This window comes from Pelodiscus sinensis, chromosome 2 (assembly GCF_052426305.1).
Source record: "Pelodiscus sinensis isolate ZL-2025 chromosome 2, ASM5242630v1, whole genome shotgun sequence".
NCBI classification, from domain to species: domain Eukaryota; kingdom Metazoa; phylum Chordata; order Testudines; family Trionychidae; genus Pelodiscus; species Pelodiscus sinensis.
The window spans coordinates 187664482-187683445 of record NC_143053.1 but is presented as its reverse complement, the minus strand read 5'-3'; the positions used below and the strand labels follow the sequence as shown (position 1 = coordinate 187683445).

The 18964-nt window shown below is 41.1% G+C and overlaps 1 protein-coding gene across 8 annotated transcripts in view; it reads left to right on the top strand.

Moving 5' to 3' along the window:
- RBMS3 (RNA binding motif single stranded interacting protein 3) overlaps nt 1-18964 on the top strand; it is a 989419-nt gene that overhangs the window by 956503 nt on the left and 13952 nt on the right. The gene's annotated exons all lie outside the window — the stretch shown is intronic.

Here is an 18964-nt window from a genome sequence, read left to right as displayed (position 1 = left end):
GCTGACGGGCCAGAAGAGCCTGTTCACTACTGGTCCACAAGCCCCACCCCTTCCTGCCATTGCCCCACCCTCTCCCCCTCATGGCACCCCATCCCCCAAGCACACAGCTTTGGGGATCACCAGAGATGGAGGGCCTGGCAATGGCAGTGGTCATACCACACTGTCCACAGCGGCAGGAGTCACAGGGGGTGTTGAATGGAGCGAGTGCTCCTACTCAGTGTGCTCCATTTCCCTCACAGCTCCTGCTGCTGCAGGGGAGAGTGACTGCTGCTGCCTGGTGCCATGCCCCCCTGGTGATACCCAAAGCTGCATGCTCGGGGGATAGGGACAGGGGGTCTTTTTATCTCTGACTTCTGTTCTTCCTCTAAAAGAATTAATGTGATTCAAGTTTGAAACTAAGAAATAAGAAGGAGAGGGGTTTTTTTTTTCTTTCATTTAAGCATTCTAATGTCAAGAGATTATATACCATTTAAAATGTTTTCAGAGCACAACATACTAAATATCAGAACTATAAATCAAAACATTGATTTGTTTTGTTTCACTAGGTGAGTGGGTATTTACAGTTCACTGCAATGATTCTTTCAGTGGATGATGTGTACATTTCATCAGGTCCACTGATAAAGGGGGTAAAATGTCTTGGGGCCCAGTGATTCAAAAGGGCCCAGGGCTCAGGAGCAGTGACCAGCACCCCAAGCCCTTTAAATCACCACAGGAGACCTATGCGGCACACTCCAAAGCCTCAGGTTGGGCCTCAGCCCGTCTGCCTCAGCCCCACCCCTTCTGCCAGAGGTCCCGCTCCTTCTGGGAGCACTGAGACACCTTGTCTGTCGGTTCCACTACATTTCAGTTGGAGATGTGTTTTTGCCCATGTGCATGTTCTGAACAGAAAGATTTGAATTGTATCCCCAGTGGCTTCTCATGAGGAAAGCTTAGTTTCCAAGCAAAACAAGACTACACAGAAACACTAGTTTATTGATACTGTGACATTCCTGAAACTGGGACAGTGCCGTACAATGGAAGATACCTACAGGTTGTACTGTCAGCAGAACTGAAAAGGAATGATGTTGGCATCATCTCTATTTCTCATGTTTTTTAAATCATAGTAACAAAAATGAGATGGTCTGGACGTAGGTTAACTATCCAGCACATAGTACCTGAACCACAAACAATAGACCATTGAATTCCACTAGTGTTTATTGCAGCATAACGATAACCATTTTATGTGGCCAAAATACTGGTGGTCAAATGTTTAATTTTTTTCTAAAGGAAATTGCTAGACTATAATATGCATTTGAGGTGCATTTGTATGGCCTGCTTTGCTCCTGATGACTTAAGTCACCAGGAAGTTATCATTCTGTCCAGGATCAAGTAATTTGGAATGGAAGGCTAGAGTACATGGAGTTTCCATGGCTGTTCCCCTGAATTATCTAGTAAGGCTGAAGTCTTACCAAATAGTAGTTTATGCTGCTATGCTGAGCATGTTGGAATTTCTGTTTGAAATGCTTAACAATGAGCTTTGCTTAAGTGGTTTACGCTGTCATAGGGAGTCATTGAGGGCAATAATCTCTATGCCCTCTGATGATATTTTACTATTTGTCATTTATGTGAGATTCAGCCTGGGTTATGTGGTTTTGGAATCCTCATGGTCCTAAAAGAGGCACATTGGAAATACCATTTCAGCCAACTATTACTATAGAAAAGCTCAGGGGGCATATTTTATTAAACTGTACTCCGGGGGTTGAGAGCAGCTGCGCCAAGTGAATTTCAGAGTTGGCTCAACTGAGTTGTTTTTCTAGCAAGGGAAACAAACTTTTGAATATGGCAGTTTTATGTCATGTGACTAGCCTTGGATGAGGTTAGGGTATGAGCCTTCTTCAACTTCCCAATGTTCAGCGGGAATGGAATCTCTTTGAATTTTCCACTGGTCACTGAATGCAGTATGGAAAGAGAAAGGTAGGAGGAAGGACCGTTGACTTCACCCTTCATCAGACACCCACAAAGGGGCCATGGACTGTTTGGCCTTAGATTATTAATCACAACAGCAGCAATATTTCATGTTTTGACAACATCCAGCTGAGATCAGGTACCTGAATATCCAAATTACCGACTACATTGCAGTCTCTATTTCCTGTTTCCTTATGCTGGACAAGTTTCTCTTGAAGCTTTTCCTCCCCACAATTTCATCTTTCCATTCTCTGAATTAGTCTCACCGCCCTCCTTTGGACTCTTTCCCAGTGAAGCTTAAGGTTGACTATGGTTTGGTAATGTATCCTTTTTTATCCTAACTTTATTTAACACTGGAGCACTGGCTACCACTCTCACCTTGCATGTTGTTACATACTTTTACCCCACCGCCTACCCAGTCTTTCTGTCCTGTCTCTTCCAATGAAATGGCACTGTATGGAGCCCAGTGACCTGCTTATCTCCCCCATTCCATCATCACGCAAGTTGCTATTGGCAAAAATGCCCCCAACTGACTGTCCCTAGGATTGATCTGCTGTGGAGTGACTTAGCTTTCTTAGGAGAAGATTGTTGAGTCTGGAGTTTACTTCTTTGGCAGTAAAGAAGTGTCACAATTTTAGTCTTTCAGGCACAATTTTCCACTGTAAACATTTTCCAGGAAAATTGATTCAAATTTTCTGCCACCTATAAATTTTGGTGGTAATTAGGGTATAGTGCAAAACATAGCTGTTAAATTAACATTTTAATGACATCATCTTCATTTATGCTTGGCAAGTTTGGGTAACTGATTAATAGAAAATAAATAAATTCTATTCACAGTATGTTGGCTGAACAAACAGATTTCTTTTGCTTTATTTCTATACTATTCATCTGTGTGACTATAGCTGGGCAAGGACAGTATCCTTCCTGAGATTCCTTGGCCTGTTGCTTAAAACCAAATCTAAAGGAGTTGGAGATTGTCACGGGGCAATCCTTCCTTCCCCCTCTCCGAGGGGTAGAGTCCTGTGCAACCGGGCTATCTGACCCCGCGGCACGCCCCGCATAACCGGTAAACCACCGGTAGTATGGCCCCACCCTTTGGGGCTGGAGGGTCTGATCGCCAGAGGCAGTAAGTCAAAGTTAATCACCAGTCCTTTAAAGTAGGGCTGGATGGCCTAATGGCTGGAGTCAATAACCCAAAGTCAATTCCTGGTCCTTTAAGGCAGAGTTGGATGGCCCAATGGCCAAAGTCAGTGTTAAAGTCAATCACTGGCCCTTTAAGGCAGGCTGGACGTCCCACTTGCCAAGTCACAGGGGTGGGGCTGCACCCTGGTAGGGAGACCTGGGCCCACCCTACTCTATCAGGGCCCGGCTCAGGGTGTGGTAGAATGGTCCACCACTCCCTCAGCGGGGAATCCAACTGAAATGTGCTGAGGATCTCTGGGTGGGAGAGGCCACTCCTGCACCCTCCCTGGGCCACTTCCTATCTGCTAGGATGGGCCGTTTTCCCATGTGGTAGCGGGGGTCCTCTGGCTCCTCGAGGGCTGCGCCTCCCTGGTAGTCTGCAGTGGTTACATCCCAAGCAGCGTTGGGGCCTCCGCTGTTCTCCCCTCAGGCAGCTGGCGGTCTGCAGTTCTAAACTGGGGTCCTCCTCTGGCAATCAGCCCAGACTCAGCCTCCCTCCAGGCTTTTATACCTGGGCTGCAGTCTGAGCATGCCCAGCAGGGTTGCATGGGCAGGGCTACTTCAGCCAGGTGGGCCTGATTAGGCTCAGCTTTCACAGTGCAGGGTTGGTACACCCGGTCACAGAAATCAAAAACGAATGATAAGAGACTTTAAAGTAATTAATTTGCAACAGAAGACAAGGAATAAAATGATGTATTTGAAGATTTATAAATCCACTTTCATTAATTTTCTGGTAAATGTAATGACCAGTGTTATATTTTTATGTGTTTCCAAGGAGAAAAATATGAGCTGGTGCCCTGTGGCAATTATTTGAGTGTAATTTTTAAAACAAGGAATTGGATTATATTGTATATTCTATTGGATATTGACACCAAGAGGTAATAATGTACGATTGCAATTATAAGTGTTGTTACTACTGCCTGCTTCAGTGTATCTCATAAAAGATTGCCGTTCCATTCTTCTCAGCATGAAGAGCATATTTAATTAGCTCCCTCCTGAATAGTTACAATTTTTAAATAAAAATTAGAAAATTAGGAATAGAATCTTAAAGAGTAAACCAGACAGTGAGTGCTGGGTTGGTGCAGTGGCATAAAGACGTAGTGCTTCTGGACCATAATTATTCCTTGGAGACCTTTGCAGAAAGAGCTGTGCCCATTGTAAACTGAGACACTGCAACAACTACACTTCATTTTAATCCCTTCCTGTGTGATCAGTTCTGTTTAGCTAGCTATGGGATTTTTATAGAAACTTTGTGTTCAAACAGAACCAACACACGTTGTCTGGGGATAATCTTTTAACAGTCTGTCCTAATTTTCTAATTTTTAGTCAAAAGTAGTCATTATGCATAAGGGAGCCTACAATAAATGTTCTTCCTACTAAGAAGAATGTGACCTCAGTCTTTTGTGAGATATACCAAAGTATGCAGTAGTAGCAGCACGTTACAATTTATATTGTCAGAATTCAAACATTAACTAAATAACACTTATAACACCAGTTAGGTATCTTGAGGAAAACACGCTGCATACCATGGACTGTTTCATAATGTATGGGTAATAGATCCTACTGCACACCAGCAGAGTGGTTCTGTGCAGACCTTATAACATACAAAAGATATTTAAGGGCAGAGCCAGATTTTCAGCTGATATGAATTAATGTACTTCCAATTAAGTCAACGGTGATTACCAATTTATGCCAGTTGCAGAGCCTGTCCCTTGTTTAAAAGGAGTGGAAATTTATTCCAGTTAGATTTGACTTGATCTTTTACCTTCTCTGTGTACCAGGAGTTGATACAAATAGGTATCAAATATTTGTTGTTAACTCATAATATCAAGGGATCCTGACTGAAATTCCAAATGTTTAAAAGTAGTAAATTGTGGTAAGCATTAACATGTTTTAAACACAAGCATCAAAATTCACCATGAATCTCATATATTTTTACATTTTTATTTCCTGAAGTCACTAATCATACTGGTAGTGCAGTTCTTTGGTGGCTATATTTTTCTTTCTTTTTTTTCTGCTCCATTTTCCACTTCAGTTTCCTTGTATTCTCTCATATGATTTTTCACTGTAAGCAAAAAAGTTCCAGTCCTGAGGCCAGAATGACAGTTAAGCAAGCAGCTGCTGTCTCAGTTTGCACAATTATAATTCCTTGTAGGCTGGAAGGGGATGTTACTGCAGTACAGGTTGGCTGACTCACTTCCCCAGAGGCAAAATTCATCACCTCTGAAATCAGCCAGTAACTGTTCAAACTCCTTCCTACATCCCCATGAACAGCCAGTCTCATGCCTTTTAAACATTAACCCTATTGATTTCTATTTCAGCGGAAGCTTAGGTATACAACATAACATACACAGGTCGTTAGAGGTTCTTTTTTGTAAGGTGAATCTTATAACTCCTGAGCCCTAAAAGGTATTGATGTACAGTCATTTCTTCAGTAGAAAAGTGGCCACTTTGTCATACTGTTTGTCACATTTTTAGAGGATTGTCTGTAGCACAATTATGACCTTTTTGAATGCAAATATTTTCCCAGCAGTTTATCTTGTTTTTGAATGTAGGTTTTACATAGAAAACAGAAAAGGGGACATTTTGCAATTACACTGCTGTCAGTATAAAATGAGGATGTTTGAGCCTCTCGGTCAGTTGGTGTGCCATATGGCTAATGCACCAAAGCCAAAGAATGCATTCAAGAACCAGAAGGTACAACCAATCCCAGAAATAGATCCTGCAAGATCCCTGTGGGAAGAGCAATCCGCTAACTAGGCAGTGGTTTTAGAACAGAACAGAATGTTTTGACCCACCCTGATTGCTTGACCATATGTGCTGAAGTACAAATGTGTAGTGTTTGTCCTTTCTCACATGAATGGAGAAGAGATACCTCAAATTCTTTCTGATAACTGTTGTTAGGCTGTGCAGGATCTTTTACATTTAAAGCTCAAATGAAAGTTACAGACAATTGAATATCAGTACGATAGCAGTAGGTGGGCTTTTTCATGCTTATTTTTCTCAGACTATCTCTGATGTTCATGTAGTACCATTCATAAGAATTAACAGAGTCTGTACTTTCAGGGTCACCTCTGATTCAGGTAGGGATAAAGATTTTCCCAAAATTTGAAATGCAGCATGTTTGGTTTTTTTTTAAATATTTCTTTTGCTTTTTTTCACACCAACCACGGAAGTAGCAGGCTGCCTCCCCCCTCCTCCCCAAACAAGTTGATCTCCTAAGAATTACATCTTATTGACCAACAAATTAGAAAAGTTGAGCAGAGAGTTGAGGAAGGAAAACCAGATAAGTTAATACTGAGGCAGTCTCAGAGGAGGATCCTTCCTTTACATACCTCATTATTGTATTGATAGGACATGATGACAGCCTCTAAATCATTAGATTTTGGCTTCCATAGGGATGACGCTATATTTGACACTTAGCAACTATTTATGGTATTAATTGCAATTAGTGTAGTATAAATTGCATGTGTACTATGACTACAGTTTATTGTGGATATGTGCTTAAAGGATCTCGTCCTACCTTAGAATGTGCACCTTTGACTTCATTGACTTCACTTATGACTTGAGACATATATCCTACAATATCTTCAGGCTTGAAATGGAAAGTCCTTTAGGTCTGCAAGCTTCAATATTTCAATATTTCAACCATTTATAATTTGTAAAAGATGCTACACATTGGTAAAGCTGTAAATTCCACAGATAGAATTGACTTTATTATACCATCCAGTCTATCTACCTCTAGAGGAGTACTCCTTATGGTACATTTTTGATTGAATCTCCTTTAAAATTAACAGATCGGTCATCTACAAAATCCTATTTTACTTCAGTTGAAACCATTTATGAGTGTTCAGAACTGGAAAAAAGAATCCATAAAACCATTCATCATTTTTCTCACTTAAAAAAACCTCCTTGTTACATTTTAACTCACCATTGTGCTGAGATTTAGCTATGTTTTTATTTTAGAGCAAATTTTCAGAACCCCCTTTTTTTATCCTGCTCCATTCCAAGCAGTGGAAACACAGATGAACTGTTTGACTATTCATCTCATTCATCTGAAGAAGTGGGTTGTGCCCACGAAAGCTCATGAAACCATCTACATGTTTTGTTAGTCTCTAAGGTGCTGCAAGGCTATTCATTTTTTTTAAAGTTTTTCCATTTGACTTTTGTAATTCTGGTAGGAGTCACTGTAATACTTTGTTTGAATGAGAGTTGACAGTACTCTTAGAAATACGACAATACTACTGCCCTTGATCAGTGCTTGCCATTTGAAAGTTTTCATTTTGGTAATTACATTTTTCCCAGATAGTAGCCATAGTCATTGATCATACTAATATCATTATAACTGATTCTCCTAAGTCACCTTTTACAGACACTTTCTGTCTTTCCATACATTATTCCTCTGTAGACACAGGATAAAATTTCAGTATTTTTTTGTCTACCTCTCGTCTGATTGATTACCAATGCCACATACTTCCCTTTGTATGCCCTGGTAATATACACATCACATTCCTTCCCTCAGGGATCTTAATCAGAACAAGTAATGGCCTTTAGCTTTTCTCATTAGCAAAATGGAAAAGCACCATACCCAATCCATTAGAAATACACCATTGTAATAAGAGCTTATAGAAAAATGGCAGTGTGCCAGCAGACATGGAGTCAGTGTACCTTAAAGGATTTTCAGCAAAAAATGTCACCCTTTCTGTCTGGCAAGCAGACATTTTGAGCCATAACTTATTGCATCTGTCTGTCAACCATTTAGCTTGTACCCCTTAAGTGCTGCGTGGAGAGGTCATAAGGATGAAATATGGGTGTTTGTAAGTGTGTTAATTTCTTCCCCATTGTTACTTTGTTGATTTTCTGCTTTTCAACTTCCTTCATCCGGTTTTTTTTTCTAATTTTCCTCAAAAACTGGCAGCCTGAATAAAACTGCAAGAAGAGCACCCTTGTTGCCTACTCTTCTTTCAAACATTTACCTGAGAGCTGCTTTTCTTGTGCTTTTTCACTTTTTCCCCCCTCAAAAATTATTTACAAACAATACACTGGTCTTTGAATGTGGAGAGAAGACTGATTAATTTTTTTCTTCTGAATTGAATTCCTTTCCACTCAGCCCTGACTTTGTTAGGTGTTGCTTTACATTAAAATGCCTACCATTGATATTTGTGTTATCCAGAACAACACAGGGAGTTTAGGCATGAATTGGTACAGATTTGTGATTATCTATCATTTGAATGTATATGTGCCGGATCTGTTTCCTTTGGAGCTCTACCACACAGGGAGCAGCCTTGGAATGCTGCTTGGAACACCAAAGCACATCTGTTTCACTGGCCCTTTCAATCATTGTTAATATAATTCCTGGGGAAATAAGTACTAAGCACACCCATAAAGCTATATTAAATAAAGCATTATGGAGAAAGGTTGCTTGCTTTTTTTAAAAAATGTTCTTGTTCTCTAGGCCTTAGCCTACCAGTATTAAGAGGCATTCAGCACTAAAGTCAGCATGAAAGATCACTCCTCTCACGTTTCATCAGTACTAGCTGCTTATCACATTTTCCTGGCAGAATGAGACATCTCACCACAATGCACAGAAAGCAGGAGCTGCTTGCCTGATTAGCATATAATACACAGGACATGCAGTGCTCAAAATGAGGTGGACACAGTAGAAGAATCCTTGTAAAATTGCAGTGTAAATCTGGGCAGGGAAATGGAGCACAATGATAATATGATAAAAGAGAAAGGCTTATGGCACAAGACAGATAATCCAAACCGTTGAAATAATAATTGTCTGTTTGTTTCATTCTCTTTTCTTTGGCATATTATTTGATTGTTTCAGTTTCTTGAATCTTCCCCTTCTCCCGCAGTTCAGGGGGAAAAGTAAGAGCTATTTAATTTGTGAAGTGTCTGATGTTTTGTCACTGGTACTAAAAAAGGCAGAGGCTCGATCCTGTAACCCTCTGTTTCAGCACTGAATACCTGGTGATATAATACAGCAGGCTTACAAACTGACAATACATTTAAATCCATTTAATGGGAACCCTGAAAAACAGCATTTCCATTTCTTTGTAAAATTGCCATAGCATAGACACACTTCAGTAACGGGATGAATTAGATCCAGAAGCCATCTGTGAGAGCCTCAGTGTCCTGTCACACTCAGTCTCAAGGCAAGTTAATGTACCTTAGGCCGAGTTACTGCAGGGTCTCCACTATGGGGGATCTATGGGAGAAAATCTCCCACCAACTTCCCTTACACTTCTCATTCTTGTGGCATACTGGAGTCAACAAGGGTATGTCTACACTACCACCCTAGTTCGAACTAGGGTGGTTAATGTAGGCAACAGGAGTTGCAAATGAAGCCCGGGATTTGAATTTCCCGGGCTTCATTTGCATAAAGCCGGGCGCCACCATTCTTAAATGTCCGCTAGTGTGAGAGAAGGGTACCATGTGTGAGAGAAGGGTACCATGCCATTTATCCCTTCACAGTGGATAAATAGCACCCTGTAGGCCCGTGATCACCAACCAGTAGATCATGAGCTACCGGTAGATCTCACGGGCTCTAAGAGTAGCTCTTGAGCCCTCTCTCAACTGCGTGCCTGCGCAGTACATTTACATTAGATTTCCTCATTTGAGGAGCAGCTACTCACTGAGCAACAGCACAGGTGAGTAGCTGCGAGGAATGGTGGGAGCTGGGAGGTCGGGAGGGCTGCAACACCCCAGCAAGCTGATTGTGGCTTTCACTGCTGGAGCTAGGTGCAGCCTCCCTGGGCTGAGCGCAGGCAGCCGGGCTGGAGGGAAGAGAAGCAGCTGCCCAGCCAACTGGCATTAGCTCTCAGCCAGGGTGCACCACACTCCACGTGGGCTGGCTCAGAGGAGAAGCTGCCTGGCCTGCTGGCTGTGGTATTCAGCCCAGAGGAGGCTGAACCGCGCTCCAGCTGTTGGGCGACTTCCCCTCTGCGCCTGCCCACGTGGAGCTTGGTGGCACCCTGGCTGAGCACCATGGCCAGCTGGCCGGGCAGCCGCTTTTCTTCGCTCCAGCCCGGCTGCCCTGCGGTAAATCCAGAGGGAGCATGGGTCGGAGGCTTCCCTCCATGGCTGGTGTAGGGAACTCCCTGCCCCCAACCTTGTTCCCTCTCCTCTGCCCTAAACTTGTCCCCCGCCCTCCTAGCCCCCTCTTCCTTGCCCCCCCGACCCTGCTGCAGAAACCTGCCCACCCCTGCAGAAACCAGTTCCTTCTGGCACCCTGTCTCCTACTACAGAAACCTGTCCCCCTGCTCCCCTCTGCAGAAACCTGTCCCCCCCAGCACCCTGTCCCCTGATGCAGAAACCTGTCCTGGCACCCTGCCACCTCTCCCCTGCCCCCACTGGCACCCTGTTCCCTGCTCCAGAACCCACTAGCACCCCTCCCCAGTACTGTGCCCCTGCTCCCAAATGACTTTTCTATGGGTCAGTGACCCCTGACTCAAGGCAGGTTCCCTGCCATTCTCATAAATAAAGACAATGCAGAAACTTTTTGTGTTTAACATAGTATTCTATTTAAAAATGAAGCCTGGCCAACAAACCCCCAATTGGGGCCATGCCCCCATCTGGCCACAACCACTCCTGCATTCCCCCTTCCCCAGACCCTAGATCTGAGCCTATCAAACACTGGAACCTCCTGCCCTCAGCCCCTCACATACCCCAACCCAAATTCCTGCACCTTCACATCCGCAAGCCTGTGGCTTGCTTAGTATCCCAGCACTGCCCAGCCTGGAGCTCCCTCCCCGAGCCAGTGCCCTCTTCTCCACCTCCTCCTGCATCCAGATTTACTCCTAGAGCTTGCACCTCTCACCCCTTCCCACACCCAAATCCCTCATTCCCACCCCAGAGCCTACACATCCTGTCTCAACACAGCAAGGGTCCAGCTAGACTGCAGGAGTTTTTCAGGATTCTGGAGATATCCCAGAAAAACTCTTCTGCATCCAGGGTTGCGTTTGTTCTTCCGCTTTTTTAGTGGAAGAGCAAACAGGCTCTTTTGGTCACCCCTATATTCCTCTTTCCACAAGGAAAAAGGCGGCTTCCAAAAGAAGGGTTTTTTTTCTGAAATTTGGTCCAGTGTAGACAGGCCAAATGTTGGAAAAACCTCTTCCTACAGAAGAATTAAAAAAAAATAATCAGCAGTATAAGGATTGGGGATAGCAAGTGATGGAGAGGAGGAGAATAGAGGGGGCGGGGCTTCAAGGAAGGGGCGGGGCGGTAGATCTTGGCTTGGTCTGTCATTTAAAAAGTGATCGTGGGTGTAAAAAGGTTGGAGACCACTGCTGTAGGCTTTTAATCAGTCCTCATTTTGGGAGAACCACTATTGCTTTTGGTCTGCATTTTCCCTTAGTTGTACTGACTGTGGACTGCAGGATTTTGAAGTACAGAGAAAAAAACTCAAAAATGTCCTCTCCTGCCCCTACGCAACACTCAAACTGATGATCATGTAAATTTATGAAGGATGTTAGCTGAACTTATTTCTGTTTCTGTGAAAAAGAATATTTTGTGTTGTAATATGCTAAAAATATAATACTTTTAAAATTTAATGTCAGATTCATTTTTCATTGAAGGTACCTTTACCCTCTCTCTGTGATCATATATTAATATAATGGATCTGACTAAAATATTAGAAATACAAGGTTCCTTTATAAGGCTCTTCTTTATGAGATGATCCAGCAAAAAGCCTTAAAACTGCTTTAAAAAATAAAATAAAAATTCTTTATTGCAACTTACAGAAGTATATGAATTCTAGGAATCTTATAGGGACAAATGGCTGAGCAACACTGATTTTTCAACTCCTGTATGGCATCCCCAAGTTCTTAGTGGTATGTGCCAGTGGTTCACTGCATCATATCTTTCATCTGTGTATGCTTCAATTAAATTATAAATACTAGCACTTGTATGATCTTTTTCTGCCTTTCCTTTTCTGAGTCTAGTTATCAGCTTTTAATTGCATTTCAACATCTGTATCAGTGTTAAACCCTCGAACTGTCCATACTCAAGGATGTTGTTAAAAGAAAAATGGAAAGGTATATGATTCTGGAGTAGTCGTTATGTGACAACTCTGAATGTTTCTTTCACATTGTCTTAACAACAGAGTCCTCCAAACTACTTGAAAATTCACTTATTGGAGTTATAATGGTTTACATTTTTGAAGACTAGATTCTTGGAGATAGCCTCTGTAAGACACTTTCATGAAGTGTTAGCATCTAGAAGGCACCCTGCTCTTTGTCTAGAAAGAACAGTAACATGCTACAGAAATAAGCAGAGAATTCATATCTGCCATCTCAAAAAACTCAGGTTTGGGTTATTTCTTGTGAGGCATTTTTAACGAACACTTACCTTTGAAATATTTTAATAGTCTTGGCCTCCACCTGCTCGTAACCTTCAGGGATTAATATAAACATTTTTAGTTATATAGAAATGTATAGAAATGATTATATGAAAATATCCTGAAATGGGAATTGAGAGAGGTTTCTTTTGTCACAAAATATGTTGGAGGCAATTCAGATGAATCATTTCTTCACTCTCTTCAGTGTACCAGGTCTGAAGCAAAAATCTGAGGGATGACAGAAGTTCCATGATAACTGGCCCTCACTGAGCAAATCAAATGTGTCTTGGGCCTTGTCTACACACTAAACCTATGTATACACTACAGGACAAAGTCGAATTAAGATACACAACTTAAGCTACATTAATTGCGTTGCTGAAGTCAAAGACGCTTAACTCGGCTTTTGATGCTCTCTATGCTGCAGGAAGTCGAAGGAAGAACACTTCTCCTGCGACTTCCCTTACTCCTTGTAAGGGAAGTCGCAGGAACCAGAGTGCCTCTCTCACTTTGAATTAGCTGTCTTAACTAGACCGCAAATTCAAACCCTGGAAGATTGACAGCGACAGCTTCCATCTTCCTCTGTAGTGTAGACATTCCCAAAGTTACTATATTTCAGCTAAGGTGTGAATCTTCAGCCATGCAGAAATGTCCCATGTAGACATTGCTACAGACCATACTTGTATGTTTGAAAATCGATCCATTAAACTCCTCAGACAATGTGATGTATGCAAAAAGCAGTTTTCAAACTGTTCACATGTGCATCACAGCAATGGAGACTCAGTCAGTCTCTTTCTCTACACAATCACCTAAGTGCTCTACCCACCCTGGACAGTGTGTCACAGATGGGATGTGCAAGGGAACATCAGAATAAATACATTGAAAATGTAAGCCAATAGTTTCAGAGTTGGAACCATAAAGAAATCTTCTATAGTTTTATTGAGGTTCCTAAGTATAATATGAATGATGACTTCATAAATATGAATTATTCCTATGAAATGTCTTGTTTTGTTATAAAGAAACAAGATACTTTTCCACGACACTGATGGATTTTACTGGGTGCATTTTTTCTCTCAGTGTATATGTATCTGTGCATGTTAATTGATATACTCTCTGAAAATGATTTTAAACTTTCAAGGTAAAATCTTCTTTTATTCCATCCTTTCAATTCCTTACATTGGCTAGAATGGGTGTTTCCATTTTTTTGTGTGACTTCTGTGTTTCTTGATGCATTCTTGGAGTGTCATTTACATTTACTGCAGTTTTCACAAATGTTGTGCTTCATATATAAGTGAATATGCAGTTCATAGTTATGAGTAGCAATCTGGCTGAATTCACTTTCATCTGGATTAAATATATCCTTTATCTGAAAAGTCCTGTTCATTCTGCTGTAGTAGCAGGCCTGATCTTGGAAAATTAAAAAGATGTATTATATAAGGGGTGTCTTAGCTCATCAGCACTATTTTTCTGACATCTTTTCATTGCACTCTTTTCCAAAAGTAAAGATTTGTGAAGGACACATAGAGCTCATGAAGAGAAAAGGAGATTAGTTTGGAAGTAGAGTTGTTGCAGTATTCCTCTATCTTCATCTAACTTGCTCAGAGAATTAGGTACTCTCTCAACAGGAAGGTTGAAAGGGAAGTGGTAGTTGGTGTTTGTAAATTTTCTGGTCTTAACAGGCAGCAGGGAAGGGAGCTGAAATCTTCTAAATATGGCTACTTTTTTTCTTAAACAATGAAGACACAGCCTAGTGACTGGGCTCTATTGAATGAAGGATGCTGTTCTTGTCTGTGCTGTGATAATTTTATGTCACAAAATCATATTGTATTTAAGACCACTATGATAGCTATGGAGAAAAATACTGAAATAGATGCAGAAATCACAATTTTAATAGGGAATTATATAGATTTGAGCCCCAACATTTAAAAAAATCCAAACCTCTTTGTGTTAAATCAGAAACTATGGTTGCTGGGAGCTGTATTCCATTGAACTACAACTCCATCTTGCCAGAATCTAACTGGAAGAATGCAGTGAGACAATAATCTAATCCATCAGGGAACTGGGAACTCCTGAATGAGAAAGTAGGACCCAGGGGCAAATGCCCCAAACTGAAAGAGTTTTATTCAGTTCTGTGTTTTGTTAAAGTTCCACAGAACTCAGGGTATCTGTAGTTTTTCCTCCATGGGCGGGGGCGAGATTCTAGGGTGAGAAGGTGGTTTTCCCCAGAGGGAGAAATTTATGGTTAAAATGTATCCAGCAACGGCATGACTTCCATCAGTTTCTCCAGTGATACAAATGTTTTCACGTAGCTCTATTGGTGATGCAGTGTCTAGACTTCTTGGACCGTAAGCAAGAGCTGGCATTAATTCTGTGGATCCTAAAATGCTAACTATTATCAGTGTGCTCCAGCACACACAAGATGTGGATTTCATCCCAGCACAGATATTCACTAAGTATGAGATGTGAAACTCTTGCTCACATGAGTCATACTGGTTAGCATTTATTCATATGAGTGGTCCCATTTAAATGTACTTCAGCAGGAGTGTTCTCAAGCAAGTGCTTGCCGAAATGAGAATAGCTTCCTCCATTTGTTTCTGAGTTCAGCTCAAAAGAATCTGAGTATTGTGGTAAGCATGTAAATTGTTGCTGTAAGATTTTCACGGGATTCACAGTACTTTCTGATCCTTAAATAATTGTTAAAAAAGACCCACAGCTATGAAAGAACTAAGAAAGGGTTTTTCACACTTTTAAAGGCTTCATCCTACAATTCATCTTCACGTGTGCAGGCCTATTAACCATTGTAAGTCTACTCATATGAGTGAATACTACTCAGTGAGAATAAAACTTACAGTCTATATCTAGCATATAATTAAACCTATTAATTGGTGTTTTCCAGATTCCTTTGATGTTGTGATGTCCGAACCAGGGAAATTTGATTGGGATTTTATGCCATTTTTATCCCTGTTCAGCATTCATTATATAGCACATCCTGAGATTTATTGTGGTCAAGAGAGTTAATTTTTTATATCCCTGGGGCTTCTTCTCTTTGCATTATATTATCTTAAAATCAGAAGCACCCTGACTGCAAACATTTCAAACAAACCAATAGATCACAGTCTCAAAAGTGTGTAAAACTGGGTGGTTTAAAAGTTACATATTTCTTTACATTTACTTAGACTGTTGTGACTTTGTTCTCTATAGTTTGTGTCCTCAGACAGAAATAAAACGCTAGAAGAAAGTGTGAAATGAATCAATTAAAGCTTAATTGGTGTCCATAATAAACAAGGCTTGATATTAGACAGTCAGACATCATGAGGTGTGCATTGCACTAGAATATTGCAAACTCTAGGGACAGTATGTGAAAACAATAACAGTTTAAAGGTAAATGAGAAGAATTAGCACTGCCAACACCATTTCTTTTTCTTGGTAGAAATTGTCAGTCATTAGCTACAGTCAGAAAAATGATTATGCCAAACAGATCCTATTTTACTGTTCCCTATGTCTTAGAATCACTATTCATTTTGCTGTCAAAAAGCCAACTCAGTTGTGGGAAAGTGAACAATAGTTTATTCTGACTTGTTCATCTTCAGCAAAATGGCTAACTACATTTCAGCTACAGAACTTCCATTTCTGATGATAACAAGTGAGAAAAAGAAGCATGATTTGATTTTTAGATCCTGTTTCTATTTTGGCAGCAATGAAACTTAATTTTCATTTTGGTTAAGGCATCTGTTCACTTGTAAGCTGAGCAAATGTGTGTGTATGTATCTCTCATCCCACTCCCTGCAGTAAAATATGTGAAGAGTGGTTTAAAGTAGAGGAAATCTCTGGGCAGATCTCCTAGCAGAAGTTTCCCCTCCACCAGTGCCCAATCCCAAATTACATTCATTTCTAGGGAATCATGGGAAACCAGCCACACTGAGGTCCTGTGACTCTGGTATAGCTCTGGCCTCTGGAACCCACTGATGCTGGATCATCAGGTGTGATCAGATGTTTGGCTGCATGTGTGTGTTCTTCCTGTGTGCTGTCCCAGTTCTGCACAGACAACTGGCACAGCAAACCGTCCAATGACCACAAGATCCATTAAGGTATGAAGACACCCAGCCAGGTTTACTGTCAATTAAGCATGGGGATAGAACCTGATAGACTCTATGAGGATATTAAGACATTTAAGCCTGTGATAAGGCATTCAGCTCAGTCAGTGGTGGAACTTTCCATTGGCCCCCAAGATGACCAAAGATACACATCAGGAGGGGACAGGAGTCAGTGTATTTCTATTGTTCTTGGTGAATGTATCAATATTTGATTACTCATTATGAATGTGTTACTCATTATTTGGTCCCTGTAAACCCTGCTGGTGCACACTAAATGTTCCCTACTGTGCTTCAGTGTAGTACTGTTTAAAACAGCACTGTGTTAAAGCACACTAGTGTAAACCAGTAGGATCTACATGGGCCAATTAATGAGCAACACATTAGTGCAATTTAGAAATTGCACCCCCAGACAGCACATTACCTCTGCTGTGCAGACACACCCTAACATACATTGATGCATCTGTTTGCGAGATTGGCACTTAACACTTATGAGGCTAAATTTTCTGCCAGTTAAATCAGCAGTAAATGTTGGATCACTTTGTTTTTCTATTGAGCTTAAGGCAGTTTACAATAAAAGTAAGTATTATGACCCTTTTTCAGAAGGAGAAAATCAAATATTGAGACAAAGGGACTTGCCAAAGGTCACTCAATGTGTCAGCAGCAGATCTGGAAATAGTCTCCTACGTTGCTTGTATCCCAAAGGGCTGTACATTTAGAACTAATGAACGTAAACATCATTTCATGCATAACTCCATAGTTGTCCTCTGGAACTCCCTGCTGAAGGTTATTGAAACAAATAAAGTGGCCTGATGTTAAAGGTGGTTTAATAATGTTGTAATGTTCCCTAAGACTTCATTTAGCTATGTGTGTGTGGGCAAACTAAGATGTGGATAGGGACAATCACATCTAATGATTCAGAACACACATGCTGATTTTCTGCTGGGTTCCAGGAAGAACTTAAAAAAAACAACAACATTGCCTAGAACAGCCTTTCTTCTCTTTTTTCATAGAGCTGTTTTTAATTTAAAAATAATTTGCTTGAGAGAAACAAAAGTCAGTGCGAATTGAAACAGGCTTTGTAGCACTATGAGAATGAGTACTTCAAGTAAAAGCTAACAGTTAATTTAGAAGACTGCTATAGATTGATATAGTGCCAGATAACAGCAGTGTTACAAAGCAGAACGAATGAGAAAGAAACAGAGCAGGTTCACGCTCTTATAATATTCTCCTCAGTGACTAAAACTCATGACCAGAGAATATCCATGCTATATCAAAGAATCATAGGGTTGGAAGAGACCTCAGGAAGTCATTGACTCTAACCCCCTGCCCAAAGCAGGACAACCCCAACTAAATCATCCCATCCAGGACTTTGTCAAACCCGGACTTAATCTCTAGGGATGGAGATTTTACTGCCTCCTTAGGTAACCCATTCCAGTGCTTCACCATTCTCCTAGTAAAATAGCTTTTCCTAATATCTGATCTTGACCTCTCCTACTACAACAAGAGACCATTACTCCTTGTTCTGCCATCCATCACTACTGAGAACAGCCTCTCTCCATCCTCTTTGGAACCTCCTTTCAGTTAGTTAAAGGCTGCTTTCAAATCCCCCCTCCCTCTTCTCTTCTGCAGACTACACAAGCCAAAATCCCTCAGCCTTTCATGGTAGATCATGTGTTCCAGTCCCCTAATCATTTTTGTTGTCCTCTGCTGGACTCTCTCCAATCAATGTGTCCACATCCTTTCTGTAATGGGGGGCCCAGAATATATGCTTCAGTGCAACAAGGATATTCAGCTTAATAGTCATTGTTTGATTGACAATGACCAAGGAAACGCTGAATGCCTCAGTCTGCAGCAATTCTCTTTTTGAAGAGAAACAAACAAACAAAAAATCATAAGGACATTGTGACAGGAGGCAGGCTGTGTATGCCTGAGTGACACTCCTGCCTCTTTATAGCCAGATTCAAGGAAGGTGCAACGACTTTCAACAACACCATTATATAATGTGGTACCACTAATGTTAGCCTGTATCCTGCACTCCATACTCACTATTTTATAGAGGCAAAGCTCCCGTTGAAGTGAGTGGGTCTTTTACCTAAACAAGGACTGCATAATTTTTCCCTCAGTATGCTTTTATATTCCTTTTCTGTACCCCAAATACTTTTCAAGAAGTGCATCTGTTATGCTCCTCTTTGCAGTCTCATAATGCAGTTTTGCTATGGACATTTCAAACAAGACAATTCATTTAAAGGTAAGCTGAGAGAGAGCTTGAAACATGTATTTCAAAATAAGCAAGAAAAGCTGCATGCACCTTCAAACTCAGCCAGAAAGTCCAAGCTATATTTAAGTCATTTTAAAATTCGTCAAATACAACCTGGACAGTTCATATCTCCAGTGCATCTTTGAC